A 25961-nucleotide genomic window follows, 5' to 3' on the forward strand; every position below is an offset into this window, starting at 1 on the left:
AGAAAACAGAAGCTCTGCATCTTTTCATATCAGAGCCATTGTGTTTCCTTTTTTTGTGAACTGTTTACATAATTTTCACATTTCTTATTGGTTTCTTGGTCCTCTTACTGATTTACAAAAGCACTTTATATTAGCTCTTCACCTTTTAATATAAATTGCAAAAATGTCTCCCATTTTTTATTAACTTGGTTTTTGATGGTGGTGGTTTTTAGCTAGCTATGAGGTAGAGATCTGACTGAAACATGTTTAAACCATTTTATTATGGAAAACTCCAAACACATGCAAAAGTGGAAAACAATGTTATAATGAACCCCAAGTAACCATCATCCCCCCCACTCCAACAATGACCAATCCAGTCAACCCCATTGTATCCATACCTCCACCCAAACCCAGATAATTTTGAAACAAACCCCAGATATCTTATCATTCTATAAATACGATTTCAGGATATATTATTAAATGAGGTCTCTTAAACAAAAAACTAACCATAACACCATCAGCACACTTAAAATTAATAATAATTACTTAATACCCAATGGTCAGTGTTCAAATTTCCCCTATTCTTTTTTTTTAAGATTTTATTTATTTATTTGAGAGAGAGAGAATGAGAGATAGAGAGCACGAGAGGGAAGAGGGTCAGAGGGAGAAGCAGACCCCCCACCGAGCAGGGAGCCCAATGCGGGACTCGATCCAGGATCATGACCTGAGCCAAAGGAAGTTGCTCAACCAACTGAGCCACCCAGGCGCCCCAAATTTCCCCTATTCTAAAACAACTTTTTTTTCAGTTTTATGAATAAACTCCATGCATTGTAACTGGATGACAGGGCTTTTAAAATTTACAGATTCTCTTCTCTCTTTTTTTTTTAATTTTCAAGGTATTCATTGAAGAAACTGGGCCATTTGTTGATTATATCTTCCATGGTTTCAAATAACCTGGTCCTCTGATACCAGCATATTCTGTACATTGGTGTTGTCAGCTTTGGGGTGATTTCTCTCTTCAACACTACTTTCAGAGTATCATACTTCCATTGTCTTCAAATGAAGATGGTTGTCTTTGTTTTTCATGACACTGAGAGCCATTGGTGATTTTTACCTCGATCCATTAATTTATTCAGTGTTGGCTCAAGTTTTAGCAATTGGTTCTCCAACTGTCCCTGCATCATTATAGAGTAATTCGCCTTTTCTCCCACTTATTTGAGAATGTATCTTTGCTATATACCAATTTTCCCTTAGTATCTAAGCTTATTTCTATGAATATTTAAGTTTACTTCTAGACTGGCAGGTCTGTGTCATTGATCTATCATACCCTTTTAAGAGCAGACTCTATAATATGTTTAATATTTGAGAGGGCCAACACCCTTTACTAGTGTTAGTTTTTTAAAAAAATTTCCTCACTTGTCTTGCTTGTTATTTTTCCAAATAATTTTTAAAAATCAGTTTATCAACTTCTCTCTCCCATCTCCCAAAAATGAACAAAAAAATGAACAAACAAACAAAAAAGTGCTCGTATTTGTACGGGAATCACATTAAATTTATAGATTAACTTGATTTATTTTTGATAGTCTTCCTATCTAAGATCATAGTATTTTTTCAGTCTTTACAACAACTCTAAAAAATGAGCTTTTATTATTATTATTCCCATTTTACAGATGAAAGAACTGTGTAACTTGCTCTGCAGTCAAATGCTCTACCCCTGAGCTATACCCCCTGTGTAACTTGCTCTGGATCACACACAGGACTAGGGGTGGGAGCTGCCATTTAAGCTTCTGTCCCCCAAACAGAAACCCGAGGTGCAAGGGAGCCAGTTCCTCTCCCCTTTGCCCCTTGCTCCTTAGTAGCTGTCTGTCTCCAAAGCCCTATGCTCCCATCTGCCATCTTCCAACTCCCAAATTCCTGTTCCACTTCCTCTCTTGCACTGGACAGTTCACCAGCAAAGCTAGGCTTTTCAATGAATGATTCAAATCCAAATGCTACACTGAGGCAGTTGGGGAGAACCTTCTGGAGGAAGGAAAACTCAAGGTAGACTACGGACAATCAGGCAGATTTTGGATTGATGGAGGGGATGTGAGGGCAGAACCAGCAAGGGGAAATGAGTGAACCAATCTGACATCTAATTGGAAGGTGGTAAGGGTGATGATGAGGGTTTCTGTTGGAGCTGAGGTAGAGAGAGGGTCTCTTTGTCCTGCCCATGAAAGGACATCTCAGTTCTCCCTGCATCATCTGCCAACAGAGATTGGGAGATAGATGTAAACTCAAAAAATTCCATGTACCTTCTGCATGTGAGGGAATGTTGCACATGACTCAGGTGCAGAGGCTAAGCCCTTGTAGGAAGGGCCTGGCAGCTGGTTTTATGGGCAGAGCATGGGGTTGCATGTGGATTACTTAGCCTCCACTGGCCTGTGGTGAGGACAAAAGAAACAGAAAAGCATTCCAGAGGTAACCTTAGTCAAGGTCCAATGCCTCTGGTGGCCACTTGGCTACTTGCCCAAGGACCTAGGAATAACACCCTTTTGGCCCTCAGTGGATGGGCGGAAGACTAGAATATGGGCCCTGAGGACTCAGTGTACCCAACCCCCTTTGTCAAAGATAAACAAAGCCAGACACTAAAGTGGTAATGCCAGATTTTAACCAGGAATATACTACTGCAATAAGGAAGAGGGTCCAATGTGAACCTAATTCAATTTCAATTTGTAGACGTGACTGGGCATTTTAAAGAGAGAATGAGGGAGTATGAAGGGAGGTAAGAGGGACGCGGTAGTCAGGGAAGTGAAAAATGACAAAGAGTTGGTCGGTGTAAATGCTTAGGCCAGCTGTGTCTGTTAGCTGGCAATTATCGAAGTTAGGATTCTATCCTCCCACAGAGACTGGGAGACAGAGGCACTGTCCTTTCTGATGATTACATTTCAAAGGAATGGCTTTCAGGTCCTTGGGAAAGGCACAACAGAGCTGCAGGAGATACATATACATGTCAAAGGGACAGGGGAAGGAGTCGCAGTTGCAAGCCCTTTGTAGTAAGCGGGTAAGTTGGAGTAGTCACCTATCTTCGGGTGTTGGCTAAAACAAACAATAAATCCTTTTGGCAGCCTTGAACTTTTTTAATTTTTTATTGTTATGTTAATCACCATACATTACATCATTAGTTTTTGATGTAGTGTTCCATGATTCATTGTTTGTGCGTAACACCCAGTGCTCCATGCAGAACGTGCCCTCTTTAATACCCATCACCAGGCTAACCCATCCCCCCACCCCCCCTCCTCTCTAGAACCCTCAGTTTGTTTTTCAGAGTCCATCGTCTCTCATGGTTCGTCTCCCCCTCCGACTTACTCCCCTTCATTCTTCCCCTCCTGCTATCTTCTTTTTTTTTTCTTAACATATATTGCATTGTTTCAGAGGTACAGATCTGTGATTCAACAGTCTTGCACAACTCACAGCCCTCACCATAGCACATACCCTCCCCAATGTCTATCACCCAGCCACCCCATCCCTCCCACCACCCCCCCCACTCCAGCAACCTTCAGTTTGTTTCCTGAGATTAAGAATTCCTCATCTCAGTGAGGTCATATGATACATGTCTTTCTCTGATTGACTTATTTTGCTCACCATTAACACCCTCCAGTTCCATCCACGTCGTTGCAAACTGGCAGCCTTGAGCTTTATCTGGCCAACACTTTAGAAGAGCTAGGGTCATCCTAGGGATGTGGCCTTTGAGCTGTTAGAAACTATGTTATTGTGTTTAAGTCTTTACTGTGCCGGAAGGAGGATGAATGAAATCATTTGTGTTGAGGAGTGTAGTTTTTATAGGCCAAGATTGAGGCCTATTGGAGAAGAGAGCTCAGAGGAGCCTGGCTTAAGTTTGGTCAAGCAGTGAATCTTTATCACCTTACAGCTGGAAGAGTCTAGGATTGTGCCTGAGGGTGACGGTCACCAAGTGTTATCTTCAGGGGCTTGTAGTTCCTAGAACAGCGGGACAGCAGGTGGTAAGGAGAGTCCACCTGAGAGGGCAGGAAGCCACCTTCCCACCTCTAACTACCCCAGGCTGTTTTATTTTTATTTATTTAATTAATTTTTAAAAAGAGTTTATTTATTTGAGAGACAGAAAATGAGCAGGGGGGAGAACAAGCTGACTCCCCACTGAGAAGGGAGTCCAACGTGGGGCTGAGATCATAACCAAGCCGAAGTCAGATGCTTAACCAACTGAGCCACCCAAGTGCCTCCCCAGCCTGTTTTAGGTCATAACCCACCCAGAGGCAGTGGGTTCTACTGAGCCCACTGGACTCCTGGTTTGAGAATACACCCCTTGGCTTACAACCATGGGGCGGGGGGCAAGGCTTGGGGGGGGCAGTTAGCACCAGAAAATCTTCCCAGCTTTAGAGAAAACACCAAGGGCTAAATCTGGAACACCTTTCAGTCAGATGGCCCACATCGTATTTTTCTTTACAGGATGAACTGATTTGTTTATTCATTACAATTAAAAAGAGCACTCCTGTGCTAAACTACACTAGGACCCTGCCTTACATGGCCAGGCTTTTCAGAAGCTAATATTCCACAGCAGGCCTATCCTTGAAAGACAAAGCCAGAACTCTAGCAAACAAACAGCAACAGTAGCAGGTCTCAAAGCGGTTCCCCAGACCAGCAGCCAGCAGCCTCACCTGGGATGCTGTTAGAAATGCAAATTCCCAGGCACACTCTGGAGTTAGTGAAACAGAAACTGCAAGTGGGGAGCCAGCTTTATTTGAGCAAGCTTTCCAGAATCTGATACACGCCAAAGTTTGAGAACCACTGACCTACAGGCTTCCGCTCTGCCAGAGGAGATGAAGCTTGGAGGGTGAAAGTGCGGTCGATCCAGAGCTTCTCGAAGGGTTTGAGTTAGGTTTGGAAGCTGGGGAAGGTCCCTGATAAGAGAAGACATGGAAAAAAATATTTTAAACGTGTGCGCCTTACCCTAAACGGTAGGGAGGGAGCTAAGACCATCTGACAAAAGAGAGTGCGACTGGAACGAGGTGCTGCGGGAAACCCACAGTCATTCGGCTTCCTTTTCCCGGGTGGGGAAAACCCCACGCCCACGCAGCTCCTGGAGCCCCTTCTCCTCTCGCCTAAGCTCAAAGGCCACACCACAGCTCCCCCGGCTTACAGAGCCTGGGCACGAAGCCAAGCTGGTCTCAGGTCATGGCTCTTTGGGAGCGCGAGTGGGAACTGTACTCGAGGCGCTGTTCGGGGGCCCGGAGGCTTCCCCTTCAGTCGGGCTCGGCCGCAGCTGGCCACAGCCGCGTCTGAGAGACAGCTCTGTAGTGCGAACTGTAGTTCGCACCTCCCTGGAGGTCCAGGTATTCAACCCGAGCCAGGGACACCGCAGAGCCCCACATCCTCTGTTTCAAACGCCGGGAGCCCAGCCTTCTGGGAATGGAGATTTCCCATCCCCCCCACCCCACCTCCTGCGCGGTAGACCCCCGGCCCCGAACGAACTACAAAGTCCATAATCCCTAGGGCGCGCGCGCTGTCTTTCGGGAGTTGTAGTCCTGGGTGTGGGACACCTCAGCAGCCCAGCGCCGGCGGCACTCCATATCCCAGCATGCCCGCGCGCGTGCGGGTGGAGGAGGGTGGGGAGAGACGGAGAGGATGTGAATGGGGAGGGGGCAGTAGCCCCCTTCCCCCACCCTTTCCTTCTAGCCGGGCTGGGTGGGGGGAGGGGCCGGGCTGAGGCGGCGGCGGCGGCGGCGGCTCGCTCCCGGAGGGCAGAGCCGGCAAGGGCGGGACTGGCCCGCTGCGGGCGGACGAGGGAGCCGCGGAGCTAACGGGTCCGGACGCCGCCAGCGGCGGCAGCTTTCTGCACGGGCGGAGGCGGCGGCAGAAGCGGCGAGCATGGCCCGCGCGGCGCCCGGCGCTGACTGAGGTGCGCGGGCGGGATGAGGGCGGGCGGGATGCGGGGCGCCCCGGGCCCCTTGCTGCCTGAATCCCTTCCGCGCCGGCAGCTGGCTCGGCCCAGCGGCCCAGACCGGCCCGGTCCGCCCCGGCAACTTCCCCAGGGTCGGGGCTCTGGGTTCCCTCATGGGGGCGGGGGTCCGCCTGTCTTGGCCTCAATCTCCATCCCCGCCTTCTCCTTCTGCACTTCAAGCCGCTCCCAGCCCTTGAGGCGCGACTGTTCCATGGTGGCAACCCCCAGCCCCAGCTCTGGGAAGCGCTCCCTGCCCCAGTCTGTACTTACTGTCCACTGGCTAGTTCGTACTTCCAACCCCTGCGCGCTCTTGGCCTCTGAGCTATCTGGAGACCCCTGCCCGGCTCCCCTTGGCCACAGGCTGTCTTTGCACCATCAGCACCTCTCTCCTCTTTCCCCTACTTGGCACTGCCCCTTGGCCACCCCCGATGGCCCAGTTCTCTCTGATAAGACCTAATAGCTTGACTTTCTTCCCACTTGGAGAAACTGAGGCATGACATAAACCAGGAACTTGGCCAAGGCCATGCCCCGGTCCTTTGAGGGCTGGTCTGAGCCCATGCCTTGGAATGGAAGTCATTTTTTTCCTTCAGTCATTCCACTGTAAAGGACCGAACTTCCCAAGCCCCCTGCTGCATCTCTGGGCAGAGCTCACTTTAGGTTCCCCTTTAGCTTTCTATCACTTCTGTTAACCCCCTCCTCCTTCCCATAGCCCACTTCTGGCCCTCTCTACCTGTAAAGAGTCACCCACCCATTGCTTCTTTGCTCAAGTTGGCCTTTCAATTTCTATTTCTTGCTAACTGCATCCATCTCCCATCTTGTCTCTTGCTTTACAGCTGCGTAAAGCACTGAAGAACAGAGTCTAAGGTACTGGGGCGACAGGGGGAAGAGAAGTGCTGGTGGCAGAAAAGGAGTGGCAGCTTCTTCCAGCCAGAGCCTCCGAGGGGGCTTCAAGGCACTCTGGGGCCTCTGGGAAACAGTCATTCCTAGCCTGTAACTCACACTCCCATCTTGCTTTGGGGCAATTGTCTAGACGCCGGTTGGTCATTCTTTCCTCTTGTTATGCCTGGTGAGGTCTGAAGTCCCTCTGAGAATGGAGGGAAACTCCTTCCTTGGTAGAGATGGTGGCATAAGAGGAGTCTGGGAGACCACACCCCTAAAACTTATCTTGATTCTGCTGCTAACTTTGGAAGGGGTTGCTGGTTCGAGGAAGGATGCCTGCTAGGTGCCCTGAGCACTTTGTGGAGGAAGGCACAGTGTCTGTAGGCGGTAGTCTCGAGTTTAGTCATGCTGTTCAGGATCTGAGGGGAAGAAGGGACCAGGGCTCAGAGAGGTGGCCCAGACTTGCCTAATTCAGGTTTTTGTTTTCTAGTCTTCCTTTGGCAAATTTACCTTTGGGTCACCCCTTTCCAGCCCAGTCCTCAGTTTCCCTGTGGGAATTTGGGGGAGGGAGGGAAGTCTGTGAGCCATCAGGAAGGCTCAAGAGGCTCTGGGAGTTTGCTGGGGTCCTGAATGAGCAATCTTGATCTGAACCAGATGGCTCACTGCTTCAGCACCCCCTCTTTGATCCCTCCCCCTTGGCTGTGAATAGGATGCCTTTAACCTTGTAACTTGAGATTAGAGTAAGGGAGGCCAGGGAGCCAACTGTCTGTGGGTTTATATCTGTATCTGCACACTCGTGTGCAAGCTTGCCAGGGGCCTGTGGGAGTGACCCTGCCCAGGAATGCATTGTTGTGATGTGCTGTGGCATGTTCATGGCCCTCTAGGAACTTTATGAGCCCAAACTCCCGATAGGGCCAATTTCCAAGTCCCTAAAAACCACTGGGTGTGGCCTCATGGGAGCATACCCCACATGTCAAGCCTCTGGACCTGAGACATGCCTCTGGGTGAGGATCACTCCTCTTGAGAAAGCAACCTGTGGTTGAGGAGTCCAAAATAGCAGCATTGGGGATGGGTTTCTAGAACTGATGTTCTCTTTTCCCCAGTCATGGCAAGAGAAGGTCTGAGGGTTAGAGTCCGGGGAGAGGGGTGGAAAGTGATTCCTTTAACTTCTTTTATGTCACACCCTGCCTAGTGTATTTGTGTACTTGATTTGGGCCCCCATTAGCCTGCGGAAGTTCTTCAAATGTGTCCTCATTTCTGGAAAGCATCACCTGGCTTGGTCCTTGGTGCACAGTGTTCAGCAAATGTTTGAGTTAAAGCAGAGGGTCATGCCATTAAAGGTTAAGGATAAAGTTCCTCATACTTGAGCAGGCATCAGAATCCCCTCAAGAGCTATTCAAGGCACAGATTGCTGGGCCCCACTCCCAGACTTTTCTGATTCAGTCAGTCTGGGTGGGGCCTAGAATTTGCAATTCTGCTCAGCTCCTCAGAGAGAACCTTTTGAAAACCACTGGTTTGGGCTCTTAACAGTGGATTGGGAGATTAATCCAGGCAGATAAAAGTCTTAAGAGGGACTTCTACCTTGCTCCACAACCCAGGCTTGTCTGGCAGCTGCACTGGATCCGCCTTTGCTTTTCATTCTCACGCTGCCCAGTGTTGATGAGGTTAATGGTAGGGGTGACTTGCGGTGCCTGAGCTCCTAGTCCCCCTGTAACCACATAGCAGACAGTACCCCATGGTTATTTGAAGGAAGGCCCCATGAAAACAGGACGTTTAGGAACTAAGGCTTTGGAAAAGGGATGGCTGTATGGACGTGGGGAAGCAGATACGGAACCACACCATCATTTGCCTTGACTCTGTCTCTCAGACTGAACAGGCTAGAGTATTTGCAAGGTGAAGTCCTGCCATGGCCGTGCCCTGGCCAGGATGCCTGGGAATCTCTGAAATTTAGAAAAGTGGGAGGAATCACTTCCATTGTGCTTTTACTTTGTGAAGCATTTTCTACCTGTTGTTTTTCAGTAGGTTTATACGGCAGATCCAGATCCAGGTGGGGTTACACAGCAAGCGCTAGGACTCCTGATTCCAGCCCTCCGATAGAGCATCTGTTAAACCAGCCTCTAATAGCTGGAATAATGGCTGGTGTTAACCGTGTGCTCACTGCTAGCCAGGCACCAGGCTAGATGCCCTCACATTGTGAGATTGGCATTATTGTCACTACCTCAGAGATGAAGTACTGAGACTTACAAAATTTAAGAGACTTGCCCAAACTCAGCAGCTAGTAAGTGGAGTATCTGGAATTCAGACTCCGGTCATTCTGATGGCACACTCCACATTCTTTGTCACTCGCCAACTGTTTTGCCCAGTAAACGTGTAATTGTCCCTTGGGTTGTCTGCCCCCAGAGCCTGGTCAATTTTACTGAACCTGAAACTATGCTGGGTTGCTGGGTGTTGTGGAGGGGATAAAGACCAAGTCACTGTCCTCTAGGAGGGGGTTAAGGCAGGTACCCCAGTGTCTAAAATGGAAGAAGGTAGAAGGGGCAGCTAGGGGCTTGTTGTTTTATTATTTTTTAAATTTTTTTTAAAGATTTTATTCATTTATTTCAAAGAGAGAGAATGAGAGAGAGCACGAGAGGGAAGAGGGTCAGAGGGAGAAGCAGACTCCCCGCTGAGCAGGGAGCCCGATGCAGGACTCGATCCCGGGACTCCAGGATCATGACCTGAGCCGAAGGCAGTCGCCTAACCAACTGAGCCACCCAGGCGCCCCGGGCTTGTTGTTTTAAAGGAAGCAGAAGCCATCCCCATAGAGGGTTCAGAAGAGGGGCAGGCAGAGCTTCAGCAGTGCCTGTGGACTGGAGAGGTGCCAATGGGTGCTGAGGGAGGCCATCATGGCACTTTTAGGGAGTTTTCCCTTTTGGCTGGAACATAGGAAATGTATGTCAAAAAGTACTAAGAAAATCTTTGGTTACAAGCAACAGCTTGGCTGAGTTTGGCAGGAAAGGACTTCCTTAGATTGTGGGAACTCCCAGAATCAGAGAGATGACTCAACGCCCATGTCCCCTCCAGGGTCTCAGAGTGGGTACAGAAGGAACCAAAGGCCAGCCGACTTCAAGGTACCACTGTCGCCAGGATAAATCTGTTGCAGCCATGCTCAGTAATTTTGTCACCACAGCTTGGGGTGCACATCCCAAGGAGGAGATGTCTGGTTGACCCAGCCTAGCAGGGAGGGCTGGTGGCATGGTAGGCAATACCCCCAGAATGTATTGAAAAATTACAGTCCCCAGAAGAAGAGGAAATGGACACTGCAAGAGATCAGTCCAGAAAGCCATTCGATGACTTGAATTGGCAGGTGGCAGATGGAGCACTTCGTTCTGACAACTTCCTGAGCAGGCAAGGAGCAGACTGGCGGCAGGATATATATAGCTGGTCATAAGGGGACAAGAAAAGAAGGGAGGAAGGAAACGGAAAACTAGGTAGATAGGATCCAGGTGAGACGTAGTGAAAGCTGGAATTTGGCAGCGAAATGGAAAAGAAGAGACTGATTCTAGAGAGATTGCGAAAGTAGCTGTCATTTTGCAGAACAGACACTTTTTGGCTGGGGTTTGACATTTCAGTGATGAGGTGATGGGTGATGACGTTGGTCCCTTTAGCTGACATGGGGAAGTCAGGAAAAGGAAGAGTTTGCAGGAGAAGGTGATGTGCCCTGCTTTGGAGGAGCTGTACACAGGATGCTGACGGCACATCCGGAGCCTTGGTGAGATCATTACCCCTGACTCCACTCTTCCTGAGGTTTGGGGCCTCAGCCCTGAGGAGGTGGGGCCCCAAAGCCACAGGAGCCCTGCACATCCTGAAAGTAGCTGGGGCTTTGTGGCTGAGGCTGAGCACGCCTGCATCTCTTCTCTCTCCACCCATGAGCCTGGGGTGGACTTCTCCGTCCTTCCCCTTCCCTACTCTCCGTTTGCATGCCCCAGGTTCCCTACCCTGTGTCCTGCAAAGCTGAGCCCTTATCAACTAACAGGCCTCGCTCGCCTCTTGGGGACCTGGGTTTTCGGGTTTTCCTCCCTTTCTGCTCAGAACGCTTTTTAACAATAAGTCCTTGCTAACTATTAGGGCAGACATCTCCCAAGTGACATTTCAGAAGGAGAGGGTCTGAACTTGCTATCTGGGGAGAGCAGGCTTTTCCTCCAGTGATGCTGTGCTCACCAGGGATGCCTGCGTGTGTCCCTACCCAGCCATTCTAGAGTACTTCTTGGTGCTGATTTATAAATCATTATTGTAATTACAACATATTGTCAGTGGAGACTTCCTGTTGCCATTACAGATCTCCTTCTAAGGCTCCAGGGTATAGGCTGGGCTTTGGGCCACCCCAACTTGCTAGCTGAGAACCAGGGAAATTTTTTCTTACAGGAATGGGAGGGAGGGATCAGGGTCCTCTCTGGGGCCAGGGTGGGAGGAGCTGTGCCCGAGGGTATTTGATTCCCACAGATTCTCAGAAAGACAGTCATCTTCCTGGAGTGAAGAGGACTGTCCCTCAGTCCCAGCTATTGGCATTCAAATATATGTGGTCATTTGCCATCTATAAATGCAGTGTGTAGTACCATGTCTAATAAGGTGAACCAAGGAAAAGGGACATTTTGAGAAAAATGTAATTTTAATTTTGATATCAGTGCTAAATTTTTATTTGTGTATAGTAATATTAAAACAAAAAAATAGTTTTGATATCGAATGTTAAAAACGCCCTCAACCCAGCTTCTTCCTTCAGGGGCATGTGACTCTGCAAGTGAGGAAGCCCAGGGAGGGTAAGCAATTTACTGGCTGCTGAGGTGGGAAGAGAGCCAGAGCCTGTGAGTCTGCGGCCCTGAGGGGCTTTGTTCTCTGTCCCATAGTCCTCTGTTTTTCATCTCTTCTGGGGTTATCATCTTCCTGGGTTATCATCTTTGTCCATTAGGGTCTCTTTTCTCTCCTTCTCTTCCTCCACAGGATCAGGGTAGGAAACATACCAGAGGGACACTGAAAGTAGTCCACTTCTGTGTGGTTAGGGGGCGAGGCCCTTCCTGCTCCCAAAAGAGCAGCATTGCAGGGCTTGAGAGAGAGCAGGGGACCCTGAGCTGTTGTGGCATGACCTAAGGACCCCAGAGAGCAGTCCTGGTCCCGCTCCGCCCTTTTTGGAATCCTTCAGCTGTCAAGTCCCAGCACCACGAGTAGGCAAGAACCTCCCAGCCTCGGCAGATCAGTAGCCTTCTGAAGAAGAAAATCAGCAACAAATGCAAATAGCTAATTGGTCTAGGGGGAGCTGCTCTGGTGAGGAAAAATCAACAGGTTATTTATTTGTATGGCTAAAGGGAATTTGGAGGGGTAGTGAAGAGGGGAAGATCAGAGGTGGCTGTAGGAAGAGGCACAGGTGAGGGGACAGGGGATGGGGTGGAGATGTCCCCTTCTCACTCCTATCACCCCCACAACCTCACCCCCACTACCTCCTTCCTTTTTTTCAGGCTTTCTTTGGGTTGAAAGGGACATTAGTAGAACTTTGAATCTCCCCTGACTTGTAAGTGGAGTTCCCTCCAACCCTCATTCCCACCCAAGTTCAGTTAAAGACAAAATACCAATCTTTTGGGGTGCCTGGGTGGCTCAGTTGGTTAAGCGACTGCCTTCGGCTCAGGTCATGATCCTGGAGTCCCGGGATCGAGTCCCACATCGGGCTCCCTGCTCAGCGGGAAGTCTGCTTCTCCCTCAGACCCTCTTCCTTCTCGTGCTCTCTATCTCTCATTCTCTCTCTCTCAAATAAATAAAATCTTTAAAAAAAAAATACCAATCTTTTGATGCTGATGGTGAACTAGAACCAGAGGCAGGAGGAAATGAAAGTCTCTGTCGGCCTGTGCTGAGTCCTTTGTGCCAGTAAAACAGCCCAAGGGAATGAGACTGTATGGGCAAGGCAGGGGAAGGGAGAGAGCCCCTGAGCCCCTCCTGGTTCCTCTCTTTCTTGGGTTCTCTAGGGAGCCATACAAGTCTGGGGTTGCCAGGCTGTGAGGGAGTTTCCAGGGGTTGGCCTTCTCTCTGTTCTGTCCTTTCCCAGAGGGCTTGGTGTGTCCCCAGACCCGCAACTGCCTTTTCAGCCTCTGGCTTCCTGAGGCCTCTGGCATCACTTAGCAAGAGACCCTAGGTACCATAGGAGAGAATGAAGGGGGTGAGGAGAGGGATGGGGACCCTGTTCAGGCTCTTCCATTGGAGCGGAGTCCACGTCTTCCTTAGACAGGAAGATGCTGTGAAATGGGGAGCAGGGTAAACAGTTTACATCAAGAAGGTTCAGCCAAAGGCCAAAGTGGCGCTATTCGATGGAAGAATTTTCTCAGTGCCTGAGGAGTAATTCACGCTTGACCTTAAAGCAGCAGTGGGCAAACTTGTAGGATGAATGGGAGTTTTAATCTCTCAAGTGTCATTTTCTATGCATAACAAGAAGATACTTACCCCACGTCCCTTCAAACCCGGGTGAGGTATTTTGAAGGGTGTCTTCTTCCACCTGAGCCATCTGTCCTAGTAATTCCTGCCCATCTGGGGTCTGTGGGCCTACCCTGCTCTTTACGCTGTGCAAAACAGGTTGCAGCACAGGCCAAGGTGGAGGCCTGGGCTGGCCGAGGACCCCAGCGCCTCAGGGCAAGGCTATTTGGCTTTTCTAAAAGGGAGAGCAGATTATTTGGTGAGGGGGGGGCCCCCCTCGATGATTTCACAGCCCAGGGCCCAGTCTGGCTGTATGCATACAGGGCCCTTGCTGCCTTCGCTACCCACAGGGGTTTGATGCTCTGCGACCCAGGGCGAATCCCTGCCTCTCTCTAGGCCTCAGAGTCCTCCTCCAGGAATATTGAGTTGGAAGGCCTTCTCAGGGACTTGCTCCTAAGCCATCTGGTAGACCCAACAGAGGAACACCATGTCCTGAATGAGGCAGTGGTGCTGGGGGCCCAGGATGCCACTATGTGGTCTTGACGTTTATGGGAATCTGTCTGACCTTTCTTCTAACCTGCTCAGATGCATTAAATAGCAGCCAGCTTGCTCGGGCGTCTCTGGAGAATTTGGGCTCTTGTAGCCAGGAGATCTGTGTCCCCCTCCCGCCCGGCCTCCCATTGTCCTTATGCTTACCTCCTCCTAATCTTTGCTCTGATTCTGTCCAGAGTTCAGGCAGAAAAACCCATCCGGTCTCTCATCACATTCCTCCCTTCCTACACTGGCCACCGGTTAGGCCCCCAGGTGACTGTTTATAGGGTTCCTGTTTCTTTCTGTTCCCAATTCCCTCCACCTGCTTATGCCCTGGGCTCTGCTCTAGCCAGGTTTCGTTTTGTTTTGTTTTTTCTCCCCCCCAAAGCCGGGGTGGGAGATGTGATCACAGGCTGATCACGGGAGGGGGCATATCAGTGGCATGGATCCAGGGCAAGTCTGCCAGGAGTTGAGAACACACCTGGAAGGGGGTGGGGGAAGACTTCATAGTAGAGCGAGGAGGGTGGTGAGGAAAAGGCCACACTCAGCAGGATGAAAGGCCTTATCTGAAAGGGCAGGGCATGACTAGGGACCTTGGGGAGACCGGTTTGGACAGAGCATAAGGTGTGTTGGGTAATTGCCAAAGAAGGAGGGGCAGGATGGAGGGGTCTGGCTGAGAAATGGGCCCCAAGACCCATTCTGGTGCAGGAAGGCAGAGGCTTTCCTGCAGGACTGTGCCGGTCACAGAAGGATTGTGCATGCTGGAAGTGTGGGAGGGGTTGTTAATGACTATTTGTTCTCCACTGGCTGTGAGGCTGCCAAGGGTCAGTCTGATAAGAGGGAAGAGATAAACTCCTTGAGTTTTATACTCTCAACAGCTGCCTTCTCTCAGCCGGCCCCACAGATACTGACAGTATATTGTGGCACTGCTCTTGGTCTATCTCCTCCCCTTCCTGAAATACACAGTCCCTGGCTTCAGGCCAGCTGGGTTTCCCTTGCCTGGCCACCAGTTCCTGTTCCCATCTGTGGTCAGATGAGGCCTGCACTGGGGGAGGGGTCAGTCCTGGCAAGACCATGCCAATTCTGAGCCTGATCGCAGGGTGGGAAGCCACCCCAGGTTGGGGTCAGGGCTCTGGGCTAAACAGTGACTCCCAGACCTGCCTGGTCCATTTTGGTCTCAGGATTACCTTGCCACCCACCCACCCAGGTCTGGGACCAGGAGGCATTTGGGGAGTCCTTCTTTTGCCCCAGAGCATTGGGAGGTTTGGCCATTTTGCTGGGAGGATTCAGAGACTGGGGTCTGATGGGATCTGATGGGATTTGCATTTGCAAAGATCACTTTGGCCTCCCTGTGGAGAAGGCATTGGAAAGGTCTCTAGTAGATCTGGGGCTTTAGCAGTCCGGGGCCTACTGTAGGTGAAAGATGACAGATCTTGGATAGTGTGATGGTGATAGACACAGAGAAAAGTAGAAAGATGAGAGATCTAGGTGATAAAAATTAGGTGGACTTGGTACTAGGTTGGCCAAGGGAGGCTGGAGGAAGGAGGGGCTCATAGATGGCCTTCAGGTGTCAGGGTTGGATGGATGATGTCCCTTTCCCAGAAAATAGGAATACAGAAAGAGGAGAGGTTTGGGAGCTTAGAGCATGCATGAGTTTGGTTGGGGGCAGGTTGAGTTTTGAGGTTTTTTGGGGTCCTCTAAAGTATGTCATCAAGGGGTAGCATCCAGAAATGAATGGAATAGTTGGGTCTGGGATTCAGGGTGATGTCTGGCATCATTTGAAACACCAGATGTGACTCTTAACAGATTGAGAAACAGGTTTGGAAGGGTATCCCCCAAAATCTATTGCCAGACGAGGAATGGAATCTAGGGTCCTGAATTCCCATTGTATCCCATGGTCAGGGTCATATTCGCTTTCCCTGGCTGATTCAGTTGGTTCAGGATCCTGGCCAGGCAGCAAAAAGCACAATACACTCCCCTGCTGAGTGTTCCCTGTGGTTGAGGGACTCTGGCAGTGGACAGTGCTGACCCCAGACCACCCAGGAAGACTATGCATATCAGAGCCTCCCTCACCGTCTGCAAATCTGGGCAGAGTCCTTGGCTGGAGAAGGACTTGGGTCCTGGCCAGAACTGAACCACTGCTGGGAATCCCAGGACCACTTCTCTTTGTGTGGCCTCTGAGCTGGGTTGACCTATCAAGGATGGGGATTTTAGGGAAAGGTTCAGGGCAGTCATTCTATGTCAGATGGCAAGTTATACAGTAAGTGGCTTTAAAAAAATTTTTTTTAATTTAAATTCAATTTAGTTAACATACTGTATTATTAGTTTCAGGGGTATAATTTCATGATTCATCAGTTGCAAAGAACACCCAGTGCTCATTGCGTCAAGTGCCGTCCTTAATGCCTATCCCCCAGTTACCCCATTCCCCTCCACCCTGGCAACCTTCAGTTTGTTGTGGCTTTTAAAAAATTCCTTTAAATGAAATGGAAGCTGGCTATACATGTGTGCAAGATTGTATCAGTTGGACTTACTCGATTATAACGGCTAAAAATCCAACCCGAAGTGCCCATTGATAAAAGGGAATCCGTTGACTCACACCTAAGTGTATGGCTGGCTGCACGCCAGGAAGATGGGGGACTCAAACCACATCCCTCTCACGGTGATGCCACTCTCACTTCCCACATGGTAGTCCCCAGTGGCCTACTGGCAGGACCCAACCCTAGACCCAGTACTGTGACTGAGTTACATTTGCTGCTCTGGTTAGCCAGGCCTGGGTGACATGGCACAGAAATGGAAATTTGAAGAGAGGTGGCTTCCCAAAGGAAAACAGGCAGCAGGCTGTGCACGGTGTGTACTTGCACTCAGGGAGATCTTGCAGTAGTTCTGTGGCCTGACTTACATATCAGAAACACCACTGTAGACAAACTGATAAGGATTTCTTGCCATTTATTAATTTACCTTGTTATAAGCTAACTGCTGAAATGTAGGATGGAACTTAGAATCATTGAGTCATTCTATTTACAGAGCAGGAAGTAGAAGTTGAGAAATTTGCCCACTCTCCTCAAATCAGAAGGTAGAAGCACTGAGAAGAGAACCCAGGTCATCTGATGTGGGCAGGGTTCACACTTCCAGTGTGAAGTGGGTTTTTTTTTTTTTTAAAGTGATTCGTAGCCCCTTTAGCTGCCCATCCACAAGGAGTGATTCATCCCTTGGTCATAGAGATGCAGGTCATGGAGATGACACAGGCAGGTTATGGCAAAGGGTCCCTTCTTCGTGGTGGCCCAGGTCCCTTCTTTGTGGTGGCCCAGGGCAATCTGCGTGGTGGATAGTGTTATGCAGGGGTCTGTCTGAGATGGGGGAGACACTGACTGTGGCTTCAAACTGGTCCCAGTAAACAGAAGAAGCACTGGCTCAACTCTGGCAGACTTCTGCCCTGGTGCTGCCTTCATCCTCTTGGCTTTCCCAACGTTCACCCTCCTCCATATTGTTTCCTGGTGGAGCCTGGATAAGGATTTAGCTCTGAGGCTGTTGTACTTTCTGGTATAGGTTGGGGTATTTCCTGTGGGGGAGAGTTGTGCCCCTCTGTCTTCTCCCTTGGAAGAGGTTACCCAAGACAGCGGTGCCAGTTTCAGGTACAGGCAGAGAAATAGCATAATTTTGACTTCCTTTCCCATTGCCTCCAACTTGTGAGGGAACAGAGATTAGACCCAGCTTGGCAGAGCCAGGAATGAGGTGTTGTAGAAAGAGCTCTGGGCTTCAATGGCACGCCTGGGTGGCTCAATCGGTTAAGCATCTGCCTTCGGCTCAGGTCATGATCCCAGGGTCCTGGGATCCAGTCCCACATCGGGCTCCTGGCTCAGCGGGGAGCCTGCTGCTTCTTCTGCCTGCCATTCCCCCTTCTTGTGCTCTCTCTCTCTCTCTCTCTCTTTGGCAAATGAATAAATAAAATCTTGGGGGGAAAATGGAAAAGAAAAGAAAGAGCTCTGGGCTTCGAGCCTCCGACTTAGAAAGAGGAGGCTTCAAGTTCAATCTGACACAGGCTTCTTGCCTTGCATGGCCTCTGATCAAGAAAGGGAAGGCTGTCCCCACGAGGGGCTTTGGGTATTTGAAAGCATGAATGATAGATTAACAAAATGCCGGTAGTCCTAGGAGCTTGAGGGCAATTCTCACCAAGTCCTCAGTGCTAAGAGAGTGAGATGGCGCTCTTTGGAGTTTGGGACAGAATTCCTCTTTCATTCTGACCATCTTCTCATACGTCTTTCCTCTTGCCCTTCAGATATTTGCTGACAGCCGGTTAGTTCTTCTCTCCCAAACTGCTAGCCCAAACTGGACGGTGTGCTCTGTCTGCCCCTCATGCTCATCTCCTGGAGGCCCCCTGGTCTGCCTGTTTCTGTCTGGGGCCGTGTTCTAAGTGCTCACCCAGCCTGGCTCAACCTCTGTGTTCCCTTGGCTTAGCCACAGTGTCTACTGTCTGCTCTCCATGAGGCTGCCACAGGTCCATAGTGCAGCTTACAGTCATCGCTTATTTCATCCTGGCAGGGACTGTGTGAGGCAAGTGGGGCAGGCACGATCATGTTCATTTTACAGATAGAGGACCTGGGGCCCAGAGAGGTATGATCTACCCAAAGACAAAACTGTCCAACAGCAGAGCCAGTTCTGGAATTGAGGTACTCTGGGTTTAGTCCAGAGTTCCCTGTAAAATGTTAACTCCTAGGCACATGTTAGGGTGGGGATGTCCCAGTCTCACCAGGGAAGGCAAAAGGCTTGTGAAAGCAGGCCCTGGGCCCCTCTTTTCATAGCCCCCAACTCACGCCTACATAGCCCCAGTCCCAAACAAGCGCATTCCTATGCGACCACAAAAGACATAGTAAGCCAGACAACAGAGACTGCTCCCTGGGGACCATTGTAATGGACCCTGGCCTGTGTATTCCTCCCTTCCACATCCCCCCAAAGTTGACAACAGTAATGTGTGTCATGATGGATATCATCTTAGCCAGATCCAGAGGGATGAGTCACTTCTTGAGAATAGGACTGCGGAGGGCTCCTTGCTCCCACACCCCTGACACCCCTCACGTGGGAGGGAGAGGTCAGAGGCAGTGCAAGGGGAAGGCCCCCTTGGCCCCTTCTCATAGCAGCTGATACTGCCACTTTGCAGAGGTAGTGAAGCGCATTACCTAGCAACCTGGAGGATGGTCTTTATCTCAGGGACCCTGCCTGAGTCAGTCGCAGCATAATATCAACTCCTCAGTAAAGAGGAAGACTGCTCACCCAGAGCAAGGGAGAAATGAAAGCAAGGGTTGGACATGACCCAGCCCAGAGCTGGGCTCTCCAGTTTACTGGCCACTTGCTCTCTGCCTCCTGGAGTAACATGGGGGAAAACGGGGGGGGGGGGGGCGGGGGGGGTGCTTCCCAAAGTCCCTTGCGGGATTGGTGCTGGAAGTTACCGAAGGCACCAGGCTGAGCATGGACTCAGAACCTCTCACTGGAACTTCCAAGGTCTCTGTTGGAAAGGCAACATCCCGAGGACACAGTGACCAAGTAAAGGGCCTGACTCTGGGCTCCTCCCTCCTTTTACTCCACTTTTCTCTACCTCCACTCCCAGCAGAGAGTGAGGACATCATTTCCCTTTAATCTCTTGTCCAAGCATGGCTGCAAACAACTTCTTTGGGTTTCCATTAGCATAGCTGCCATAGGCTGACCTTTCCAGACGACATTACTAAATATAAAGGTAGAACAAAACAAAGCTAAGGATAGAGGATAAAAGCAGCCTGGCTCATAAAGTGCAGTCGACAGGTTTGTTTTCAGGGTTTTCAGAGTACTCCACTGCTGGAGATACTTACCTCCATGCCAGCATACCTCTGCATGCCCTTCTACCAGAGTCTCTGGCCTCCGGCGCTGACCTGTCTCCCTGTGTAAGGCAACCCCTAGAACCCAGCTACCATGAATCCTCTCCAAGAAAGCTGGACTACCTCCTGATCAAGTGCCTGGCCTACCCTCTCTCTACCCAGGGCTCACTGGCTCTGTCCCTGGGTCCCAGGGGACCAGAGAATTGGCACCTACATAACTATACATTATAGGAGTTCTGTCTTACTCTATTTTTATTTATTTATTTATTTATTATTATTATTTATTTGAGAGAGAGAATGAGAGAGAGCACGAGAGGGAAGAGGGTCAGAGGGAGAAGCAGACTCCCTGCTGAGCAGGGAGCCCGATGTGGAACTCGATCCCGGGACTCCAGGATCATGACCTGAGCCAAAGGCAGTCGCTTAACCAACTGAGCCACCCAGGCGCCCCTATCTTACTCTAAATAAGCCTTGTAATAGGACACATCTCTTGACACTGTGCTCATGCACCAGCTTAGCCCACAGCTGCCATTGAAGGGCTGCTGGTTCTCCAGCATTGCATCTTGTCAGGAACTGTACAAGTCTCCCCACCTGGTTCCTTCCTCCCACTGGGCTACAAGAATAGAAGCTGATAAGAAGTGGGCCCGTTCGATGGGAGTTTTTGGGGTGGATTGGGGGAAAGATTGTCTTGTGTTCAAACCCCCCCCCCCTTGAAGTCATCTAGTCTTGATGGAGGAAGTAGGTAAGAGCCTGGCCACAAAGCTGAGTTTCCAGCCTGCAGCATGGCCTCTGTGTCCTGCCTGGCACATGAGTGGGCCCCAGGAGCCAGGTCTCCACAGTCCGTGCTGCTGCCTGCCAGTATGCACGATGCTCCCATTTCATACCAAATGTTCAGATGAAGACACAAAAAAATCAAAAGAACCACCACCTCACAAGGAAATGTGGGGGCAGGATGGATAGAAAGAGGAAGGTTGTCATCAGTTACAGCCTGCTGCCCCACCCTGCTATGGTTGGAGCCCTTTAGAGAAATTTGCCCTGTGCAGAGTGGGCCTTCAAGCCTGCAGCCCAGACTGTTACCTTCATGGTGTTGCCTGGTCCCAGAGGCCCTGGCAGACGTTCCACCCGGGTGGCTCGGCTAGGCCACGAGGACCGAAAAGCTAAGCCACCGGTTGTACCAGCCCAGTGGAAGAGGTGTGGCACATTACTGGGGCTGATGATGGAAAGCCCCTCTCTCACCTGTACCTTCGCATAGTACTAGCCCTCGCCAAGTGAGGGTGCTGCTCCTGACTTCCAGCCCCGGGGCTGGGAGAGAGGAGAATTCTGGAACCAGAGCTGGTGCACTCCGAGAGAGCATCACTTCTGGACCCGTGTGTCCCAGAAGCTCTGTCAGCATTTTTAAGGTCAGAGCTTGTCCTCTGTGTTGGAGCCTTAGGCTGAGCCCATCTCATTATGCCACGCAGGAAGAACTGTTGTCTTCCGTCTGGTTTGCTGAGGGCCTGGAATCCTGTTGGGTCGTGCGTATGCAATGACTGCACAGACCCATCCCACAGCCTTTCTTGCCAGTGAAGCAAGCAGTCGGTCGCCCTGATTCCTGGACTTCTTTCTTGCAGGTTCACGGTGCTGGCAGTTGGGTTAGGACCTCTTCCCTGGCATTCTGTCCCCTATCCTCTCACAGAGGATATGGGGATAGATGCTAGAGTTTTAAGAAAAGTCCTTTAACTCGGCCTGGGCCAAGGCCTAACTGGAGTTTGGAGCCACAGCGACTGTGGCCTGGAAGCTTCTAGAAGAATAGCTTCTCCCTTCCCTAGGTGTGCATTGGCAAGACTTGTATGTGCCCTAGCTCATCCCTTCTTCATCATCCCCTGCTGGGGTCTAGTTAGGCCTCAGCCTTCTTGCAGGTGGCCAACTTTCATGTGCGTGCAGGTAGAGGGGTGGGTGAACCCCGTCCAGAGCCCCTTGCCATGGTCCAGGCTTGGAAAGGGGCAAGAAAGAGCAATGGCAGAAAGCAGAAACACCCAGCCCTGTTCCTTTCCCCACAGAGAGGGCAGAAGTGGCCAGAAAGCTGTCGGGAATTCTGGTTTTACTCTCCAAGGGCTGGGAGAAGGAGTGCTGGTTGGAATTTAGGGAGGGAATGTCCTGCTCCTCTCCACCATTTTGTATGAATCACACTCCTTTGGGAGCGCATTTGCCCTTTGCCCCCAGCCCCTGGAGCTTCCTTCTCAGTCTGCTGGTTCCTGCCTAGAATTGTTCCAGGAACCTGTTCAGGTATGGTGGGTCATGTTTTCACTGGGTGATTCCCTGCCACGTGGGTGCAGGGTTGGAGAGAAGAGGGTTGAAAGTTACCTGGAGAAACCACTTACTTCTTTTCCCTTTCACTCCCCCTGGTGAGGGGGATGAAGTGCAAGAAGACTCTCTTCTAAACCTTCTCTTAGACCCACTCCCCCCCACTGCAGGGTAGAGGGAGTGTGTATTTGCAGGGAGCCAGTGTTGAGGAGGATTGGATTAATCCATTTCCGAAAAGAGCAAGGAGGGATCCCTTTGGTAAGAATGAGTTTGATGCAGGGGCATCTGGGTGGCTCAGTCGTTAAGCATCTGTTTTCAGCTCAGATCATGATCCGAGGGTCCTGGGATCGAGCCCCGCATTGGGCACCCTGCTCTGCGGGAAGCCTCCTCCCACTCCCACTCCCTCTACTTATGTTCCTGCTCTCGCTCTCTCTCTCTCTGTCAAATAAATAAATAAAATCTTAAAAAAAAAAAACGAGTTTGATGTAGATCATGATCCTTTTCCCTAAGGCGGGCTGTAAGGTGAGGCTTGACTCATCTCTTCCTTCTTGGTACCCTCAGCTCTGTCCTCCCCCGGTGCTCTGGCTGGTGGGTATTGCTCTGATACACTCCTCCAAAGGCCTCTGGGATAGACCATGGAAACACATCACTAGATCCCACCTTTTTAGAGGTAGAGGCCTACAGTTGGGACTTGGAATGCCGGTCTCTGAGGTCATCTGCCCCATGGCATACCCTTGGGTATGCCTGCAGTGCCTAGGGGAATGACTGAAGAGAGGGGGCAGCCCTCCCAGGGGAAGCCTGGATGGCAGAATGAAGAAGCCCTGGGTGGCAGGCAGTCTGGAGGGGCTGGGAGAGGCCTCAAAACAGATGAACTCCATTCTCTGCTCTTTGACAGAGCAAGATCCACAAGGCATAGAAAGAAGGGTTTTGCTAAGGGGCAGTGATGCAGCTATCCAAGGATGGAGAGGACTGGGGTCCTTTCTGTGGGGTCTGCCACTTCTTGGCGGTGGTAAGTATTTGTTGAACGAACGTATCCTCTGCTTTTCTCTTGAGATTCAAAACATAGACATCGAGACAAGTGCAGAAAGAAGGAAGCCCCAGCAGCTTTTCTGCAGCTCTTCAGTTATACATCTGTGGTATGACTGAGATCTGAACCATAAGCAGTGATGCCAAGCCACCCCACTTTGAACGTTATCTCTAAAGAAAATCAGAGCAGACTATAGGCACCATAGTCCCCTGTCCCTGGGAGGTGGTACAGTAAAGTTTAATTGTCCCAGGGAGGCAGAGTTGGGCAGTAAGATCTAAGCTTCCAGCTTTCCATACTCCTCTCTGGCTTGCCCTGGGCCACCATTCCTTCATCTCACTCCTGCTTCCTCTAAAAGTCCCCAAGGAAACTTAGATTTATTGTCTAATCTCCTGCCTTCAGGGTCTTCCACCTGTCTCCTGCTCTCTTAATGTCTGAGGTTTTCAGTCCTACGGAGAAACTCCTTATTAACTTTGTCTTTTCTAGAATCTTGCTGCCATCTGTGGCTAGAGAGCCCTTAGACAACTATGGTTGGGCCTTGGGGAGCTGTTTAAAACCAGCTCAGGGCAGGCCTGTGTTCTGTATGCTCTAGTGAAGTGGCAGTCAGGAAAGATGTGACAGGCCCTGTGACACATAAGCTCTGCCCCAGGATAGACCTAGCACTCCTCTCTGCACAGCCTGGGTAAGGGTCAGCCGGGGCAGAGCTGACTATGAGACCTCAGGTCTACATGTCCACGCCACCTCCCTGGAAGCTGCTGCTTGACAAGGTGGGGGGAAGGGGCAGTACCTGTGGTTAGCCAGGAAAGGAAGCTCTCGAGCAAGACCCTGGTGGTGCTGGCCCGGGAGAGGCTGGAGTGGGGATGGGAGTGCTGAGGAATTGGAGCCGGGGCTGTGCAGTGGGGATTATCCTCTTGATGCCTGTCCAAGGTCATGGGGCCCCAGCCTAGAAGAGTTGCCCAAACTGGGGGCTGACCGAACTGTGACCCTAAACCTACCCAACTCAGGCACACAAGCATTGATCTAGAAGCTTTATGCCTTTCATCCTTATAGAAACCCTTACAGAGATGGATGGTATTCCCATTTTACAGATAAGGACGCAGATCGGAGAGGTTAAATGGTTAATCGCTGACAAGTGGTGATGCCAGGATGTGAGTCGAAATTTTTCTGGGTGCTTTCTTCTTCTGGGAGGCTTGACTGGAAAGGGGCTTTGAGCTGGGGTGAACAGATGGGAGATCTCCCAAGACCTGGCTGGAAAGAATTATAGCCTGCAGTGCCTAGGGGAATGACTGAAGAGAGAGTTCCATTTTAGCAGCCCTGGTGTGTCTCTGCTGACAGAAATTTAAGAGCGGGGCACTTTGTTTACACACACAACTTTCCCACTGCCTCTGACTTGTTAAGTCTGGTTTGTACCTGAGGCCACATGTTTCTTGGTAGTCCACAAGAAATTGGAGAAAGCTTTCACTTGTAGAATGTCAGGAGTGGAAGAGTGGAGGCAGAATATAATTATCACTTCATCTGCATCCTTATATAATGATTTATAAAATGATTTCAAAGCATTTCTTCATTACCATGACTTCCTCTCATTCTTCTAATCCTGGGGTTATATATGGAGATGATACTCAGCTGGACAAGTATTTTTTGATGCCTGTTGTATGTAGGCCAGTGCTAGGTCCCACAGTGATACAGAAATGATGAATTAAATAACATGGTCTCTGCCCAACCAGAGTTTATATTTTGAGTGAAGGAGATGAACATGTACGTGTCTTTTTTAGGCTCTGTATAAGATCTTAATAAATATGGCCCAGATTTGGCCTGTGATCCAAACTAGTTCATAACTCCTAGAGGATTGGGTATAGTGAGAGATGAAGCTTAGGAGGTGGCCTAGTTTGGGGGTCTCTGAATGCTATGCTAAAGAGCCTGACCTTGGTCCTTATGGGCACCCCATTTCACATGCTTTCAGATGCAGGAGGATGATGAGTTTGTTAAGTCTGAAGTGCCATATGGGCATGCTAAAGAGGCTGTTGAGAATGTGGGTCTAAAACTCAGAGTAGGGGACGCTTGGGTGGCTCAGTCGGTTAAGCATCTGCCTTCGGCTCAGGTCCTGATCCCAGGGTCCTGGAATCCAGTCCCGCATCGGGCTCCCTGCTGAGGGAGTTTCTCCCCCTGCTTGTGTGCACTCTCTCTCTCTCTCTCTCTGACAAATAAACAAACAAACAAACAAATAAATATCTTAAAAAATAAAACCCAGAGTAGAAGGGTAGCAATGAATTTGGAAGGGGATGGGGCAAAGAAGTGAAGGGGCTGAGGGCAGAACCTTCGGGATGCATTACAAGCTGAAAGAAACAAGGAAGTGTCCAAGTCAAGAAAGTAGATTGCAGTGACTTAGAAGTCAAAGTGGTGTCAGCAGGACCAAACAGGAGATAGTCAGTGAAGAAGAGGATGAAGGTAGGATTGCTTTCTTCTGGTTGTTCAGGAAAACAAATGAAAAGAGGAAGTGGCTTGCTGCCTGGTGACAGCCTAGACTAGAATTTGGCTCCTGAATCCACTACTCTCCTCCAACTCCTCCTCCATTTGTTTATTTGTTTGTTTAAGTAATCCCTACACCCAACATGAGGCTCGAACTCATGACCCCGAGATCAAGAGTTGCCTGCTCTTCCAACTGAGCCAGCCAGGTGCCCCAATCCACTGCTCTTCTGATGTAATTGAAACTGAAGGCTGAGAACTCAGAGTCAGATGGGCCTTTCATCAGGGGTGTCCTTACAGCCAATATGCATTTTTCCCTGTCCAGAAAAAAGACTGCAGAGTGGTCAAGTCGTATGAAAGAGAAGCTGACAGCTTGGGCGGCCTTCCCCTGTGAAGGCCTGGTCAGACCACATCTGAAAGATCCTATTTGTATGTCTACCCACCCCATCCCTACACCCACGGTAGACTGTAATGAAAATGGGGTGGGGATGGGAGAACAGTTTTAATTGGGACTCTTGATCAGCTTACCCCTGGCTATCTCAGTCGGCTTCCTTCAGAGTGCTGGCTGGAGTTC

General features: G+C 50.1%; 1 protein-coding gene across 2 annotated transcripts in view; it reads left to right on the plus strand.

The window, feature by feature from the left end:
* The first annotated feature begins 5668 nt into the window (after nucleotides 1–5668).
* The window catches only part of ST3GAL2 (ST3 beta-galactoside alpha-2,3-sialyltransferase 2), a 49734-nt gene continuing 29441 nt past the window's right edge, over nucleotides 5669–25961 (plus strand). The window contains exon 1 of one of the 2 annotated variants that reach the window (XM_028096058.2): nucleotides 5669–5890. The gene's annotated coding sequence lies outside the window, so the exon portion shown is untranslated. Of the gene's footprint in view, nucleotides 5891–11510; nucleotides 11653–25961 lie in introns of those variants that run through there. The other variant, XM_088027480.1, reaches the window with a different exon arrangement.

This window comes from Eumetopias jubatus, unplaced genomic scaffold (assembly GCF_037043125.1).
Source record: "Eumetopias jubatus isolate StellerSeaLion01/CBP00866 unplaced genomic scaffold, mEumJub1_p1.0 scaffold_10, whole genome shotgun sequence".
Lineage (NCBI taxonomy): Eukaryota > Metazoa > Chordata > Mammalia > Carnivora > Otariidae > Eumetopias > Eumetopias jubatus.